Raw genomic sequence first — 19,263 nt, 5'->3', positions numbered from 1 at the left:
GGGACTTTGCTTTTCAATTTGCACTTGTCAGGATTTAGAACTGTGTTAGATATCCAGTGTGGGCACTTATACATTTTAATATTTTTTTTTGTAATAAGGACAGAAAGTAGAAGGACAGAATATGTATATTGAGGCTGCTGGTCTTCCCTTTTTATCTTCAATATCTCTACTATGATATTACTGAGAACACTGAGGGCACTGAAAAACAAGTCAAAATAATGAACTGCCTGCAGTGCAGCTGTTAAAACTATTATAAATGTAGTGATGTTTTCTCCATTAACTGCACTTGCTTTCTCAGATGTAGAGACAAAAAAAAAAAAAGGAAAAGGAGAAAACATGCCTCTCACTGAGCTGAAAACTATTTAATGAAAAGAAAGTCAAGGATAGAAAGCAATAAATGCATATATGCTAGAAATTATTATAGTATTTTCGTAAATCAGTGAAAACATCTTATTTTCTTAAATAAGCATAAGTATTGTATGAGTGCTATATTTAGGTCCCAGGGCTGAAATGCATTAGAACAATTTTTTGTATATAGAAATCATATAAGTCAAGGCAAGGGAGACAAACCAGGGGATGTATGGTATAACACACCATAAAAGTTCAAAAAAGAACCGGGGATTTCCTATCTACTGCTTCTTACTGTGCAAGAACGAGGAGGTATTCAATGAAATACTGAGGCAATCAATCAGTCAACGTGAAGAAATTTATATCTTTTCAAGTCACCTCTGAGAATAGTCATTTAGAAATGTAATAAGAACATCTACAGTAATTCAGGGACATAATAGCAGGGAAATATAAACTGTCATGCACCTGGTCATTTCTCAAGAATTTACTAAAGAGGTTAGGAAGACGCTTTTCGTATGGGCAAGGTGTTTCCTAACTGTCCATTTCAAACTTCTGTTCACCCCACTAAAGGAAAAATAAAACACTACATCATATTCAAACAGGAGGCTAAGGACACAGCAGGCAAAAAGCCTTTCTTACATTCCTGTATGATAAATATGCCAACAACCCATTTCATTGAATGCAAAACTTTCTTCCTTTATATCTCTGTGGGTATAGAGGAGGGACATGAAATGTATGAAAGTTTTCCTTCATCAGTTTAAATCTGAAGATGTAAAAATTTTATGTCTGTGCAGCAGGGCCAAAGGCTAACCAATGTTGTTTATCATTATTATTCTAACCAGAGTTTTAAAGCGAAGCATATTACAGTAATAGGCTTTACTTTGTCATGCTTCAAGAATATTAATGAATATAAGCTTTCAGCACTCCTCTGAAGTAGGAAAGTGATACAGGAATGCATTCATTAATATGTGAGGCATAACAAAGAAGAGATAATAATAATAATAATAATAATAATAATAATAATAATAATATATTTTAGAGGTAAAAGACTGAGGCATAACAGAATGAAGCAACTTGCTGAAGGTAATCAGAAAAGTCTATAGACAACAGCTATGTTTGGATGCCATAATCACAAAAATTATCTTTCCTTATAGCTGATAAAATTTGTAGCTAGAGGAGACAACTGTAAACCTGAAATACTGCCAAAATTACTTGTTACATTTTCAAAATTTGAAACACACCCAAAAAAATGATTTCTAGTTGTCCTTTCTTTCTACCATGTAAAAAACTAAAGTTGGAACAAAAGCCAGCTGCAAACATCTTCTTGAATTTCCAATGTCCATTTATTTTCCCCAGATGACAACCATTTAAGCTTGAAAATCAGTATCTTAGTCTCTTTGAGGAAAATTAGCTTTTCTATTTTTTAAATATAAAGAAAAAATAACCAAGTAACCAACAAAGCCTGCCTATATGAAAATATCTCTGTACTGTAAACCCTAAAACCATTAAGTATAAATAATTAAGTATAATAATAAGTACGTAAAGTATTATGTATCTCCCAAAGAGTTTCAATTAGATCAGTGAAGCCACAGTATCAAATTTTTCCTTCTACCCACAACACTGGATAAGAGAATACTTTTATTTAACTCTACTTTTTTTTCACAGTTTGCAGTACATTCAAAATTCTGGTAATTCAAAATCACCAGAAAAATAATGCACTTTAAGTATATTAATGTCTGAGAGATACTTTGCTCAGCTACTTATAAGAGAGTGTCAAAACTGTCTTTATGAAGTGACACTAATTCCAGTCTATAGAAAGAGTATTCATACTTCTACAAGAAGAAAGGATTGTTCTTGAATGATAAAAATGCATGCATATTATGGGTACAGAAATGAATAATACCTTAAATAAATGCGAATACAGAATGTTGAGAAAGACCTCATTAATGTCTCAGCATATTAAAGGAAGTAATGTGTGTTTCAAAGTCAATACTTGGTATAAAACTAATTTTCTTGCAAGCAATAAATCAAGTATCAAGCTGAATAAGAAGCAAAGTGATAAGATGATGTGAAAAGTGTTTTTGTTCAGAAAAATCTGTGAGAAAGAATTCGAGTTCAAGTATCAATTAAAAGATGTGTCACAACCTGCCCCCATTCTCCCCTTTCCCAAAACCCAAATACCCCTTCGCTGCTGCTCAGACATATTTTTATGAGAAAAAAGGACAAAGGAGCTGTGAAAGGCAGGTGGGGTGGCAGTGACCAAATTACAAATGAAAGCTATTGGTCTGCCTGACAGAATCCAGAATGGGATTCAGAATTAGCTAAAACACTAGAGAATATATAAAAGAATACATAAATTTAATACTGTGGGCCAGTTACTTTCTGGAGCTCTTTCTCCAGAAGAGCTCTGACTGATGGGAATTTACCTGAAGACAGAGCAGAATTGGTGTCAGACAGCCATGGGATGTGGATCAATAATGTGAGATAGAGTAATGTGTTTTACTCACTTGACATTATCTTTTCCTCATGCTTTTTAATTTGGATGGCAAGATTTAAAACAAATCAGTTCTCCTAAGTGAATTGCCATTGTTGCTAGCACTATGGCTAATTTACAGGACACTGCTTCAAGCATTCTCATTAATCAAGGATTTAAAAGTCAGTGGAAAATCCCTTATTTACAGTGAGGGCCTAATAGGATAACATCCAACTGGTATCATCATCATACACGATCGGATTAGAATGTCTCTTGGGTGAGTTGTTCAAATTCATTTAAGAGGTGATACTCCAGTTGTAAGAGATTAAAAAAAAATTAAAATAGCGAGCGTACAGCGTAAAAGGGCAGACAGAATTTCTTTTAATTGCTTCTTCTTTTCTTTGTGTATTTTCAGAGATTTTTCAGATTCAATTTGCAGCTATGACTACGATTTAAAATTCAGTCCACTGTAAAATATGGATTCTTAAAAGTTGGATATTTGTACACATATCAAAAAAATTACAATTAACATGGCACTAAAAAAAATGGAGCCAAAAAAGTCCCACATTTAGTAAAACTAGAAGTTATTGCAGAATGTTGGTTCTGACAGCTATTCAGGGGTGTGGCCCCCGCAGGAATAGGTCTTGCTTACACCAGCTATGTCTGCTTGCAAAAATAAAGAAATTGGGATTTGTCTCTCAGCCAAGAGACAGTTTAAAATATCACCAATCTGCCACCTTGCCTGAGGAAGGAAATGGTGACTATTTCAAGAAAGCTCCTGGCCAGATGAAAAAATGATGCTGTAGTCATGGCTTAAATACACTGACAGTCTGTAGCTATGGATAAATATCAAGCTGCCTCAAAGGTTACTATCACTGGTCCAAAACTCGTACCAGAAAATATGACTGTGCCCTTCTAATAGTGCTCCTTGAATTATGAGTCATTAAAAGAAGTAATTGTAAATGAATAAACAATACAGGAAAGTAATTTTTTATTATTATTCATTTTTTTGCATGTCTGAGATTAAATACACACCAACTTGTTCCGTTTTTGTGTATCAAGTCTACTATACCTGAGGGTACAACAGAAATATGACCTAAAAATTAAATCACCAATCTGAGCTGTGCATTCATTAACGTATAATGGATCCTGCGTATTTTCTGCTGTAGTATTGCACCAGCTCTCCTTTAAATCATAGCACCCTGCAGCTACTCTGAATATAGTTTATTCCTTTCTTGTTCAATAATATACTTTATCCAATGAGAACTGCAAGCAAATCCAAATTACACAATAGCTAAAAACTAGCAGTCTTAAATTATTATATGAATTATAAACAGCACAAACCCCTTATGACTACTCGTTAAATTATTTTAGATGAGAACTTCAACTGCGTAATTCAGAATTACTCTTATTTATTTGTACAGCTCTGGTGCTAAATGATACCAGAGACCAGTGCTGTTGTGCCTGGTGCTAAAGGCAGATGGAAGGTAAAGGTTCTGCTCTGAGGAGCTCTGAGCTTGATTTTGGACAACAAATGAGTGGGAGAGGGAGCAGAGGATGAGAAGGGTCAGGTGAGGATGCTACTGAGAGGCACTGGTGGTTACACAGGCTCTGATCTAGCACATTTCCCAAAATTATGCACCCATAGAGCAGGAAGGAAGGTCAGAAAGAAAGCAGGCACAGGAAAGCCAGGCAGGAGCCTGTGACTGGCCAAGGAGATGCTGGGAACAGATGGTGCCTGGGGAGCACTGCCAAGGCTGCAAAGCCTCTCCGAGGAAACTCCGTGTGTTTGGAACCGTCTGCTGAGCGTAGAGAGGAAGGCAGGCAGGGTGGCACAGAGAGAGGCAGGCAGCACCCATGGTCAAGGCATGGCAGGATGGAGCATGGGTGTGTTGGGAGGGAAAGTAACAAAGGAAGTGAAAAAATATTGGTGAAGTCATGGGAGCAAAGGAGACAAAGCAGCAAAAGGGGAGGGCCAGGGTACAAGGGAGTTGATAACAAGAGACATGATTATGTGAAGATTAATGGGTAAGAATACAATGACTGTTAGCAAATGACTGTCTGAAAACATACTTTCAGATGTAGGACAAGGAAATTAAACCTCTAATTCTCCTTTTCTCCTTTTCCATAATGCTTAATTATCATATCTACTTGCTTCATTTTTCCTCTTGAAAACAAAGCTTATTCAAATAAAGGCAATTTAGTTCAGAGAGAATCAGCTGCAAGTGATTTTTAAACATAAAGGTCTGCTTCAGTTTAGCAGAAGCCTATATAGCTACAGCCAGAGTATAAACAAAGTTTTGGAAACGCAACAGATAAACAATACTGTCTTCTTCAGTAACTGTGGCAAACTTTCCTTGAAAAATATGGTTCGTGCAACATCTACATAAAGGAGTTTAGAGCAGTTCTTTTGTTCTTTTGTACTGGACACATTAATTTCTGAGGCAGAGAGGGACTTTTCCCAAAAACTAATCCTTTACATATATTCCTTTTCCCCCCATTTTTCCCTTTAAATGGAGGGAAAAAAAGTAACCTAAATCAATGGCAGTGTTGGCAGAAACCAACAGGGTATGAAAAATCACAAAAGACTTAATTTAATTTTTCAGGATGGGATTAACTGCACAATTTTCTAGCCAAGACTGCATAATTTGAATTTAATTCTCAGTGTATGAGGCAGATCTTTGTGACTGGTTATTGAGACTGTTGTGGAAAGAAACTGGAATATGTCACATCAATCAGGTGTACTCCTCATCTGGTGTTAATAACCTCTCACTGCATGAGGCAGTTTGCTGGGAAAGAGGCAATAGTGATGTAACAGTAATACCAGCCCTAGATGATTTGCTGTTGAGACAACTGCCTCAAACGTTGTATTTAGCCTGCTATAGGTCAAACAAGTACATGTGCATCAATTACTGCTCGTCCACCCACATCCAAAAAGTATTTTCTCAGCACTGTGCTACTGAGAAATGTTATTTCTGGACATGGGCATTAAAATGCTAATATTTCAAGCACATACACAATATTTATTAAATCTTGTGCTAACTGCTGACATGTAATTACCCTGCAATGTGAAAATACAGTAACTGAAAATCGAAACACTTTCTCAAAACTGGCTCTGATCTAATTAATACTACCATGTTATTTCTTGAATTGTCAATGTTTGATGCTGGGAGAAAGCAAAAGCCTTGATTAATAAGTTCCTCTCACAGAAAAAGAAAAAAAAAAACCCAAAAAACCTTGAGGATATAACAACCAAATACAATAAGGCCTTTCAGTCAGTGAAATGAGTGTTGTAGAAATTAAACTCAGAGGTGCAGGTGAAAAGCTCAAGACAAAGCCCCAGATACCCTGCAGGACACCTTCAGCCTCTCAAATCCCAGCAGTGATGGGAGCACACCTGCTCCACGCAGCAAAACAGAGTCACCTCGGTTCTATCCTCCACCTCTCTACATAAAGACAGTTTATCTTTCCACACAATAACCTGAAAATCCATGGTATTCATTCCATGCAGAAAAACTTTTATATTGTTTCTCCTGCCACCCTCCTCCACCCAAACATCTAAATTCTTGTGGGCAAAATTGCTACAAATAGAGGGAATATATTTGAGAAATGGATTTATGGTAAAATAATGTCAACAAAACTGTGTGCCTTTAAGCTCTGAATTTGAAGTTAATTGCTTTGGTCAAAGTCTTAGAGTCACTCATCTCATCTACAAAGAAGCAGAAGCAGAGCTGAGAAAATCCACATGCTGGCAAAGATACAATATTTTACCTGGACAGATAGCCAGGCATCACTCTGCACTAATCTTTAAAATTAAAGTATTATTAATTAAAAAATAAGAAAATAATACAAACATTTTCCTACCAGGTCATGTTCCTTACCTCCTGCAACACATGGATTATGTTACTTTCACAGAAGTAAACCAAAAGCAATTTATCTATTAATTTTATTTTAAAATATCACATTTCATGTCCCCTTTTGAAATTTTTTAGATTTTTTGCCTGGAAAATTATCCTACTGTTTTTCTTCTGTGTTTCTCTCCCAGCTGGGTAGCAAATGAAAATGCACACATATCCATTAATATATTTTTCACTGGCCACTCTTCCATATTGGAAGGTTTTACAAGAAGATATATAATAGAACACTCACTGTGTAAGAGCAGGGGCTACTTTGGGCTTCTCTTCTTGAAACAAGCTGATCCTGCACTAGCTGTGGTTCTTGGAAGCAGAGCAAGCAGCAATCATATAGTAACATAGTACCAAGAATGGGAGAAGAAGCTTTATTTTTTGAGGTAATTTGAAATTTGCATCAAATTTACTGATGTTTACCATGAATGTTGGACTACTGCTTCAAAGCAGTGCTGGTTGCAATCAAGAGTGAATTGTCCATCTTCCACACCCTTCACATCAAGGCCAATTCATGTCATAAACCCCTGAGCACAAGGAGTCACGTCAGCATCATGAGTATCTTTGCATTGATTAAGACCTAAATTTGTTTTGCAGTGCCAGATGAACAGAACAGGGTTCAATTTTCTTTCCAAAAAACAATATGGCACTGTCTTGCCTCTGACTGATTTGGAACTATAGGTACAGAAAAATGACAAAACTGCTTCTATCCCTCCTGCTGGAAATACTGGGCATGGCTGGCCGGGAATGAGCAAAGCATGAGCTCTCTCCCATGAGTTCACTGTTCCCCTTTTGCTCCATCTTGCCCTCTCCCTCCCTTCAGCAGGGGGGCTGAGGGAAACAGGAGCTCACTACCTGCTCTCAGGACCCTCTCCATGTGCTTGGGAACTGCTGACTGACCCCTCAGCTTGGTCTGATCCAGAGCCCTCAGTTTGGTGTGACCCAGAGCCCAGAGCTTGGTGTGACCCAGAGCTCTCAGACTGGTGTGACCCAGAGCCCAGAGCTTGGTGTGACCCAGAGCTCTCAGACTGGTGTGACCCAGAGCCCAGAGCTTGGTGTGACCCAGAGCTCTCAGACTGGTGTGACCCAGAGCCCAGAGCTTGGTGTGACCCAGAGCCCAGAGCTTGGTGTGACCCAGAGCTCTCAGACTGGTGTGACCCAGAGCCCAGAGCTTGGTGTGACCCAGAGCCCAGAGCTTGGTGTGACCCAGAGCTCTCAGCTTGGTCTGACCCAGAGCCCAGAGCTTGGTGTGACCCAGAGCCCAGAGCTTGGTGTGACCCAGAGCTCTCAGCTTGGTCTGACCCAGAGCCCAGAGCTTGGTGTGACCCAGAGCCCAGAGCCTGGTCTGACCCAGAGCCTGGAGCACTCCACATGAGGATACAGGCACAACTAGCCCAACACTAGTTTTTCTCTCATGCTGGAGAAAAAAAAAACAGATAAAGAGATGTGGCACGAAACTGGACTTTATGCCTTGAAAGCAGCCATTTCTGTGCAACATACCAGTTACCAAAACCATGGGCACCTGATTGCATAATGCCTATTATTAACACTGTGCCATTTGTGAAAGCAGTCATGGCTGCTTGGATAAAGAACAAATGAGTCACCACCTTACTACTTTCTCATCTAACTTTTAGATTGACAGTGCTGTAACATTTCTGCTTCCAGAAATAATTTTGTTGGTTAATTTTCATTCTGCGATTACAAATAGTTCTGCTGTGGATCATGCTGATCAGAAGAAGCTGTTCTACTTTTCAACTTACCTGTTTCATACTTATTTCCCCCAGCAATAGGTTGAAAACAGATAGTCTGTGAACTCTTTAAAAATCTCTTGTGCTTTCTTTCCAAGATCCTTTCCAGAACATCCATATTCCTCTCCCATAAACACCATAGTTCATTCCAGAGCAACAACAAAAATGCAGTTTGATTTTTGTTTTGTTTTTACATTTGCACTGAGCCTAAAATATATGGAATAGAATGTGGTTGATGAAATGCAATCCTATTATTTTCTCCTAGGCGAGAAAATTATTTTGCCTCTAAGTACGAGGGAAATGTTTCTGGGCATTATGCTTTTATTTTCTGGTATCACTTTATTTTTAGCCATCTCTTTTGCTGAAGTAAACATTTTGGTCTCCATTAATTCTGAGCTCACAAAACACAGTGGAGACATTTTCGTATTAAATCAGAGAGAGACTGTGCTTATTAAATGGCAACATTACAACAGTGATAGAAAATCTTTTAATTTATATTCCTGTATTAGCAATCACATGTAAAAAGATTGCCAAATTTTTGGAATATAAATCTTGCTGCATTTGTATTTATCTCTGAAAACTCAGGCATAGCATTATTAAAACCTTCAAAATTGACAATTTGAGTTTTTGTCAGGGAAGTGGGGCTGCTTTTAATTGACTATTGAGTTGCTAGCATAGCCTTTTGTTGTTGTTGTTGTGAGGTTTTGGTTCTTTTGCAATTTAATCACATGTTTTAAGATCATTCTTAGCAAACCTTAATAAAGTTAGAGAAATGACTGGAATCAACACTGGAAACTTTTAAGACTTGGCTGGGCTGGTTGATCCTTGAAGTCCCTTTCAACCTGGCATTCTGTGATTCTGTGATTTATTTAGTTATGAAAATACAGCAAAGTTAGAAAGGTATTAACTATGAATTACACTTCTATCTTTTTATACAATTACAGTAGTGCCAGTTTTACTTACTGTGACTATCCCTGACTATTAAATTGTACCACACAGGAACATCTTGGTTTACTGATATCCATGGAAATTTTTTACACATCTCAAAAGAGGGAAAGGCAAGGAAAGCCCTTCAGAAGAAATACTTCCTGAAACTCACATGGAGTTTCTGTTCTCACTTAGCATGTTTTCAGGGTGGAAACATTTCCTGTTTCTAAACACAGAGCACAAAATATTACTTTTAGAAGAAATGCAGGAAACTGATTAAACTGTTAGACTGCTTTTTAGCCATTTAGGTAAACCAGCCACCTCATCTCGCTCCAATAGAGGAAACATGGGATCTTCAGTTTAACACTGACCTACCCATTCCATGTTCTTCAAGTTCATTTGAGCATGTCTTTGCCTCAAGGCAGACTATTTTGAGTCAGGCAGATCAGGCAAGCATCTGTTAGCATCTCTCTGTCAAGCACAGTTTTCCTCTCCCGGAGGAAAATGAGCACCGGTCCCACTGCCAACTCTTTCCTTCCTCAAATCTTACAAGAAATAATAAAATTTAAATTTTCTGAGGGTCCAAGAGGGCACACTGCTCCAACCCAAATATTAGACCCTCTCTGACATTTTATCTCCCAGTATCACCGGTTTTTAAAGGTTTACCCAAAGCAGGGAAAGAAAAACTGAAGTTGTTTTTCCACAAACGTGTCTTTGAAGCATGGCCTTTTCAAATATAAAGCAATCAGTTCTGCAACTAAAAAACTCCCACATTTCCTTATCTTAATGTTTTAATTTAAAAAAAAAATCAAGCAACAATGGCAGGACCAGGGGAAATAGTGAGGAAATAACCTACTAGTTCTGCAGGTATAAGAAATGTTTGACAGAGGAGCTACATTCTGCAAGTACAACTTGGTAATACTAACAAGAGCTAGTTAGCAACACATGCACGAGAAAAAGACAATGCCTAATTGCCTTTCAATTAAAATAAGTTTCATTAAAGCCACTGTTTCAGAGATACTATTAATTACACCATTTCCGAAAGTGTACATTTGTCGCAGAGGTGTTTGGGTTTGTTAATGATGCTTTTATTTCATAAGAGCAGTCAAAATTCAGGTGAAAAACGTGCTCTAGGAAAGCAGCAGGCTTTGCATAGCTGGGAGATGCTCCAGGTGATTGCTGTGATAGTATTTACAGACAGATGTTATTTATAACAACACTGCTGACCAGGAACCTCCCTTTTTCATCACATATGTGAAAATCTATGCAGGCTAAAAAAAACCTGTGTCTCACACAGGAGGCATTTGGGTTTGGGACCTAAAAATATGGTCTTGCTTTAAAGGATAGGTAGTGATTTTCCAATACCAAGGAGAGGAATTGAGGCCTGGAAGACAATGTCTCCTCTGCTGTCCATACTGCTGCTGATGGCATTTGGGTGGTGTGGAGGAAAAGGCTAGACTTGAGAAAGAAGGAGAGAAAAATCAGGCTCAGAACAATGGCAAAAGTGGGATACTGAGATGAAGGGCCAGGAATATGTGAAAAGTAACTGAGGTAAGATGTTGGGGGATTTGGGAAGAGAAATGAAACACTGTGCTTGCTGTAAGTCTGGGGTGACACAGACCATTACAAAAGGAAGAGAGGATGAGGGGGAAAAGAGCTACAGTAAATCAGCAGAGTGGTAGATGGAGAGCCATGGAGAACTGTGGGCACAGGAAAGTTTGGGATAAGGACAAAGGATGCTGGACCAGTTGTTGGAATTATTACAGATTGGAAAAATTACAGATTTCTAGCCATTGGAATCAGCACCAAGATTTCAGCTTTCCTTCCACTGTCAGTCATAATCTGCTAATCATTCTAGCAAAGACTTCAATTTTCCAGCAGATGTCTGGCCCATTTGGATCCATGATTTAAAAGACATAAGTGTAAGGCAGAGATGTGCCAGGTGAGTGAATCCACAGGCCCCATCAGTCCATTTCAGGCTGTCAGTTCCATGGTGCATTGTGGAACAGGTTTCTGATGTTTGTTTTGAAAGGAACTCGGAAAACCACGATACAAAACATTTGATTTGGAAAATTTTAAGTGTGAAAGAGAATGAACACCCAACAGTTAGGGGATGCCAGAACTCAAGTCTGATGTGAAGCCTTAATTCACATGGCTTGTGTCTGCACAATCTGATGCCATCTTAAATAAAATGCTGGTACAGATTAATAGCAACATATTTGAATGTCAGCTGGTGTAAAGCCACACAGTTCCAGAGAAACAAAATGTTCACACTTCAGTTGTGCATCTGGCCCATATTTCTTGTGATACTGCTTAAAACTGAGAGCCCAAACCCATTGGGAATTATCTTAAACTTAAGTATGCCTAAGGCTACGCACTAATCGCTGTTCTTACTGCAGCATGGCACACTTCTGAGTCATACTGCAAAGATAGTTTTGCCGTGAGGTAATCCAAAAAGAAAGAAAAAAAAAAGTTAAAATTATTAAGTCACTTAAAGTCTGTACTTTTGACCTTCATTATTACATTATGAGCAATAGTTGGGAATATGGCAGAGAATTTAAAAAGGATGCAAAATGAGAAATTAACCATCTATGCACACTCAAGTTATTCGGTATGGCACTGTATTTTCACAAGGTCTTTCCATTTCCTGGCAGGAACCTATTGGTTATCTGTTAAAATTTATTTTCTTAACATCTTATAGCTGTTGAAATACAGTAAGGAAAATACAAATACAAAAGCAAGGAAATTTAATTTGATTGGAGTGCAAAAAAACAAGATAGTGTAAGATTCCTCTTTAAAGGTAAAAAGGATTTCATAAGACCCAGGCTCAAACTCTGATGGGTGTCTAGAAGTTCTTGCTGGTACAACTAAAACATTCAGCTGACTCCCTAAATAGGCATGCTATGTCAGGAAAGGCTATAATTAAACTCCCTGAGTCTGTCACTCTTGCCTATATGGGAATGTTTCTGTGATATAAATGAAGTTAATTAAAACTAGTATAACTCCCAGGTGCATAAATTTTGCTGGGAAAAGACCAAATTTTTTGGTGCACAGCTTTGGAGGGCAGGGTAGGCACCTCCAGGCAGCCCATGGATTTTCTCTGTGCATGCACAGGAGGAGGTGGAGCTGCATGGGTTCATCTATCCCCGTGTAATGGCAGCAGTGGGATGTGTCAGACCCTTCCTGGGAACAAGCTGTTACATGCACACTGACATCTCGCTGTGTCTGACTGCAGAGCCAACCCCACTACACTGCAGCTCTTCAGATTTAGCTCTCTTGCCTCTAACAGCCATGCACTGGTGTCAGGAGAGCAAACTGTGAGACCAAAAGGATGCAGGTGAACATGTGAGATAATCTGAATTCAATCAGACTGTTGCAGTCCTTCTCTCTCTGCTTCACCACGAGGCACCCAGGCTGTTTGTCACTGTTGGCATGCCCTGGGTTCCTCCTGTTGGACAAAGGGTCACATTCAAGTCTACACTCAAGTCTCTTAAGCTTTTATGAGTCCAAGGAAACTTCAATATTGTCTCCTTTCAGCATTGCAGCAGAGCACCTTAGTAGCCAAAGGTGTTTTTTTTTTCCTTTTTCCCCTTTTTTTAAACATCTTTACAAAAACATGCAATCACTAGACTCTCCAGATATCTTAGATTCCCCAGATTCCTTAGATCTGAACAAAGCTATAAAACTACCTTCACACATTGCCTGTTATTGATTTCTCTCGCCTTTAGTATTCTATGGACTCAACCTCCTCCTCCCCTGCTGTTCTCCTGAGGTCTGTCCTTTGGAGCATGGGACCTCTCTCTTCTCCCTAATATCTCTGCAAAATCTATTTTTTATAACCTCTGCTCACCTTTGTCTCCCTGCTGAAAGATTTCTAATTAGCCTGCTCGGATGATTGAAGTCCTCTGTTGCCCTCAATGCTCTCCCTTTTGCAGTCATTGTTCAGACTTCACTGCACCAGTCCGAGAGCCTGGCTGAAATTATTTCATTTGTTGCTCTCTGATCATCATAATGATAATGGAGTAACACTCTTCACTTAATGTTGCCCATGTATCATGAACTTTATTATCTGTAATAAGCTTCAACACAGAGGAACGGATTTTGAGCTGCTTGGAGGGGAGAGGAGCGCAGGAGCTGCCTGTAAAGCAGTGTTCCAGCCCTCTCCTCCTGGATCAGCTATCAAAAAAGTAGTCCTCAGACACATGTGAACATTTTTCACTATGACACCAAACAGGCAAGTACTTCTTGACTACTCTGCTGTGTAGCTTTTGCCATTCAGGACATCCTTGCTAGTTTTATCCAACACCACAAAGCAGGAATTGGAATCCAGAATCTGGCCAAAAAACAATGCACAATTGCGAGTTGTATTTCTAGTGTCCCTGAAGGATGCTGGTGTGTACCCAACTCTGTTTTTCAGTGCTGTAAGTCAAAGATTTTCTAATATGCAGAAACACATCTTTATCACAATGTGCAGCAATTTGAAGTTAAAGAAGCAATAACTCTGGAAACTTTTTTTTTTTGTTGTTGTTTTTTTCAGAGCATAAGTGTAGCACCTAAGCACTCAGGTGAAGACAAGGAAAAACTCCACAAGTTAAGTGAGACTGCCTGCAGTGAATTTCTTCACCTGATCACACCAATTTGCAGAGATTAATTATATGGAAGGAGCCACATAATGCTGAATTTCATGATGAATGGACACTATGACAGCAAACGATTTCCCCTAACGTTCCATTATGCTTCTCAACATTTGAAATTTAATTACTAGAAGGAAAAAAAAAAAAAAATTAAAAAGGCAAAAGCCATCAATAGCCTTACCATTACAGCATATTTTCAACTTGAGAAGGCATTTTGTTTCACTATAAAGGAAACTTCATGTGCAAACCCAAGGGAGGCAGATCTCAGACATTATGACAATGTTGCTATAGCAATTATTTGTGGGAACGTGCATCAGTGGCAGCTTAGCTCTCAAACCTACTGCTCAGCTCATGCATGCTGTTTTTAACCAGAATATAAACTGCCTGGTGCTCATTGTATCCTAATAAGATTTGTAAATTACTTACAGCGATGTACTTCCAACAACAAGGAATGGAAGAATAGTTTCGTTACTAATATTTAATCATGCTCAGAAAAAAACCCTTATATCTATGCATTCAGTTGGATATTTCAACTGCTCTTTCTGTGAAGGAAAAGTCATATAAATATACTCTAAAAGCAATCAATTATATTTTCTGAAATATTGTGCATAATACATTATTCAAATGGGTTTGCGTTGAATAGTGGTTATTTAAGATCAGGTTAATATTTGGAAGCAAAAGGAAGGGAAACTTAGATTGAAGCAAAATTTTATAAAGATTCAGCAATAACGAAGGTTGTGAAAATGCAATGTTCAAGTATTCTCAAAAGCCCAAGCAGCAGATAAAGCAGAAATATCTGAATCACCCTTGCATGTATTTAGTCCATTTAATAATACTTCACTGCTCAGCTAAACTAAATTTTCCTGGATACATTCATTAAAAATAAATGCAACAGTGCAACACTTGTGATATTAATGGGCAGCTTCAGGCCTGCATTCAAAACCTCAGAGCCAAAGCATCCCATACATTGGGAGGGCTTAGGTTTGAGGCTACTTCAGTTTTGCATAGCAGCCTATGAACATAAAACTCACAGACAGTGGACAAAATAGCTCTGCAGACCAGACTCTTTGGGGTGCTCAAGTCATATACCCAGCCAGCTACAAGCACTTTCTTCAACCTATTGTACTTTAATCCCCAATTAACTTTATTAATTGATCTTATACTTTAAAACTGCTTCAGCAGCCAGAACACAATGGGTCCTAGGAGGGAGGTCCTAGGAGGGCATGATGCTTAATTTCACAATGAAGTCTTTGGTAATGAAAGATCCATCATGTTACAAACTGCATGCCCTACATAAAACAAGGCCACAGAGGAGCTGGCCGTGTTCTGCTTACCAAAATGACAGCCTCTCACTAAACTCCATCAGATACACAGTGAGGCAGTTCCTTAAGATTTCCTCCCCAGTATCTGCAGCCTATCGACTTAGCATACACATATTTCAGCATGTCTTAATATTTTGCTCCAGCACACTGAAAACGTTGCAGCCTCCCTCCTTTGTTCTTTACAGCCTTCCGTAGCAACAGCTGAATTAAAGTAGGTCTGAAATATCTACTTAAGCAAATTACACTCAGATATTTGGGAGGCTGAAAATCCTAGGGAAAAAAACTATATCTAACTGAGTGCTTTTTGAGCAAAGTAATCATTTATCTTTAGCTTTTTTATCTGTAAAAAAAATTCACAAGCCCTTTTCAACATGAGAAAGTCACACTTAACCTCATCCATCAATATGTGTAGCAGGCTAGTCACTCCCTTTAGTATTTTTACAGGTACTAGAGCAAAGACATTTTCTAAAACACACTTGACACACGCTCATGTTCAGTCTGGAAGTACCTGCTTTGTTTTCAGAGTATAAAGGCTGTCCTGTTAACCCCTCTCTTTTTTATTTTTTTTTCTTTTTCAGAACTCCAGACAATAAAACAAGTGGCAACTGATTTCAATAATCAGCAGATGTGTATAGAGCTGCTCTTGAGCTTCCCCACCCAATTGTCCACATTACAAATAGATGAGGAGAAGATGAGGTTAATGTTTAAAAGTAAAGTTCTCTTGATGAACAACAAACATGGACACCTACAGTCCCAGAGCTTTACTGACTGGGGAAATGTCTAGAAAACGCATCTGTAACTCCCACCCTGATGACACGGGGGATACCCTGACACTGAGTGATTCTTTCTTCTTTTGCAGTCTTGAAACTTGGCTCCCATTTTCTTTATTAGTCACAATGCCAGGTAATTATAGTACTGTAGACCCAAGCAAAAGCCTGTTGTCATCCTACCATTTGCTTGCAAAGTGCAAAATGTCCAAATTCCCCCCAAATCCTAGCATTTTAAACCAACACAGAACTCAGGAGATCTCTGTTTTCTGTGATGGCAATGGGGAATACACATTTTCCATTATATGGCTGCTATTTTCCTAGGGTTTTAGCACTGGAAAAGCAACGGAAATGAAAGCCTTCCCTGCAGTTTTAAATCCTTTTCTGGTTATGGATTCCCTTCAGGAGAAATTACCACCTAGGTGTGCATAGCCCTACACACTTGTACCTTTATGCAACAGCTTCCAGTTAAAATAGCAGGACAAAAAGCAAATGGCTTCTTTGTCCTAAAATTTTCTGCACCCATGGCTCAGTTGATTGAGCAACACCAAGGTGGCTTTATATGGAAAGCACCTCAAGGAAAAGGCAGGCACCAACCCACCATGAAGAAAGGGGTGGCTGGCAGTCTCCAAGTGGGCAATCTGGGAAGAGTGAGCATTTTGCTTCCTACAGCAGGAGAGGGGGCCCAGCCAGCAGCTCCCACTTGCCAGTGGGCAGGAAGCACAACAGCCCCAGCCCACTGCCCCTACTGCTGTCTCCCCGAGCGAGCGGCTGCTCCCCCAGCTCAACGGGGCGCAGCAAATGCCGGCAGACGGGGTGTTTACACTCATTCTGCTCTGAAAGCTAAATGTGCCATTATAACACCATGCTAATAGCTAAATCTCAGCTGTATGTGCCAATTTGTACTTAAGGAAGGCTGTTCTCTCCTGCATCAACTTAACAGGAGCAGACTGAGCGTTAGGCAGCTCTCGTGTCCATGGAAAACGCGCATGCAGCAAGTGCCAGCGCCGCACGGTGCTGCAAAGCAGGAGCTCTGGAAATGCCAGAGCAAAGCCTCCAACAGGGAATTATAATCCTCAAATACTGACTTGGAGATGGCAGGCTTCTCTCCATAGCATATGCAGTCATAGTGAGCATTTGCAATATTTGTTCTCCGTTATACATGTAGTGTAAGTATCAATAAAGATTGTTTGTCTTCTTTTACTGCCAATCTGACCCTGTTGTTAATAAAAGTAAGGAATAGCTTTTTTCATCAATATAGGAACACATGTAGATTGATATTTATCACTACATAGCCTTCTTAGAGCCCTTCTAGTTTTCTTTGAAGGATCACAAATTATTCACAACACTGCGGGGTTTCTTCAGTGATAACATCTGATACATTTTATATAACATCCTTGTTTTTGTATCTGATATCAAACCCTATAAACCACATCATTTTATGGGGAACCTGAAATTGGATTCCTCTGCAACAGAACATTTCCTCCCTCGACTGTCTGCAGCACTTTATAAAATATTTATTGCTAGGATGCCTAAAAATACACATAGCCCAGCATAGCTTTAAGATGGAGAACTATTTAGCAGTCATAGACTAGATTCTATACCACAGAGTTCTTATTAGGCATAGTTGCCTAGAAATCACACTTATTTTCTGAAACATGATTATAAAATATTTTCATTTCAAATGAATAATTCAGCTCACTGAACAGACAAAATTATATAATTTTTTACTTCCTCAAGGTTCCACAGCAAAAGATGCTCTCCAAAAATATTCAGAAACCCAGGTGAACAAGCATGTGTCTTTCTGTCTATTTATCTTTTATTTGAAAACAAATTTAATTACTCCTTGTCTGACACAAATCACATACTATTGGTCAAGCTTCAGCATGAAATGAAGAGATGCTGTTTTGGGCCAGGTATCCCCCAGTGTGATTCATGGGATGCTGAAAACTCCCTGTGCTTGTCTGCCTGCATATAAATGAGCCAGGGCTCTTCTCCGCAATGCAAATGGCAAGGCAGCCCTCTTTCTGGGCAAATTAAAGCAGTGAGAAACACTTTCTCAGCACTACTCAGAGAGGCATGAATTCTCCAGGGAAACATGGCACATTGCACCAGCACTGGAGAAAGACAGAGACACACAGAGCCACTGTCCCACCCCACCAGTACTGCCAGGCCGGCCCCTGACAAAACTACACTCACTGGGTGTGTTTCAAGTGAAGCACCAAGAAATCACCCACTACTCCCACACATTTTGGTCCAACTGGATGTCCCAGTTGCAGATGGTGAACAAGAGCCAGGACTCTGAGGAGAGGGCTATGGCAGCACTGCAACCCTTTGCTAGCAAGAGAGGAGTAAGTACAGTTCCCAGTTTTTATGGATGTTGAGGGGTTCATCTGAAAAAAAAACCCTTACTTTCCCAGTATTGTACCATGTTTGTGATTTTAAAAGAAAGATTTCCAGCGTGATACGTGGATCCCCTCCCAGCACTCATGTTTCTCACTCTCAGTGGGGTTTGTGTGAACACACGGAGGTACCAGCTGTTACTGCATCCACACTGCAGGTGCCTGGGTCTGGCTCTTCCCCCCTTTCTCAGGGTGTACTTACATGCTCCATGTGCTAAGGACACACCTTGACATTACACAACACACCTAACCCAAGCAGGCCTGCAATTAATTCACTACAAAATTTTATTCACAAACACATCTGCTGCAGTGTATTTCACCATATTCAAGAGACCATAAAAGCCTGTTGTCCACTGTCTGTAGGTATAGAATGCATCCATCTCACTCAAAACAGCAGCTTTGCTTTCCCAAAAGCAGTGGAACTGAATACAACAGAGAATTTCTGCTTGATGAGTATAGCAATCTTAATTGAGATTTAATGTTTACTTTACCTAGCTAAGCACAGAGCAAACACCAGAGAAATTATTGTAAAACAAAAAAGAAAAAAAAAAAAAAGGCTAATTAACAGTGGCTGAAACTTGCTTGGTTCAAATAATAGCCTGCCCAAATGGCAGGGTTTGCTTGCACAGAAAAGGCTTAGCCTTGCAGATAAAACTTTGAACCCACAGGTGCCCTTTTTTTTTTCAACACCTGAACCACTAATTAAAAGAGAATTCTTTAAAAGAAAGCATAATCTT

At 39.2% G+C, this 19,263-nt stretch overlaps 1 protein-coding gene across 50 annotated transcripts in view; it reads right to left on the bottom strand.

Annotated features, from left to right (window-relative positions):
- The window catches only part of NRXN1 (neurexin 1), a 671,062-nt gene that overhangs the window by 19,152 nt on the left and 632,647 nt on the right, over positions 1-19,263 (bottom strand). The gene's annotated exons all lie outside the window — the stretch shown is intronic.

This window comes from Cyanistes caeruleus, chromosome 2 (genome assembly GCF_971803275.1).
Source record: "Cyanistes caeruleus chromosome 2, bCyaCae1.hap1.1, whole genome shotgun sequence".
In the NCBI taxonomy this organism is placed as follows: Eukaryota; Metazoa; Chordata; class Aves; order Passeriformes; family Paridae; genus Cyanistes; species Cyanistes caeruleus.
The sequence above is the reverse complement of the archived record's forward strand: the minus strand, read 5'-3'. Positions and strand labels throughout refer to the sequence as shown.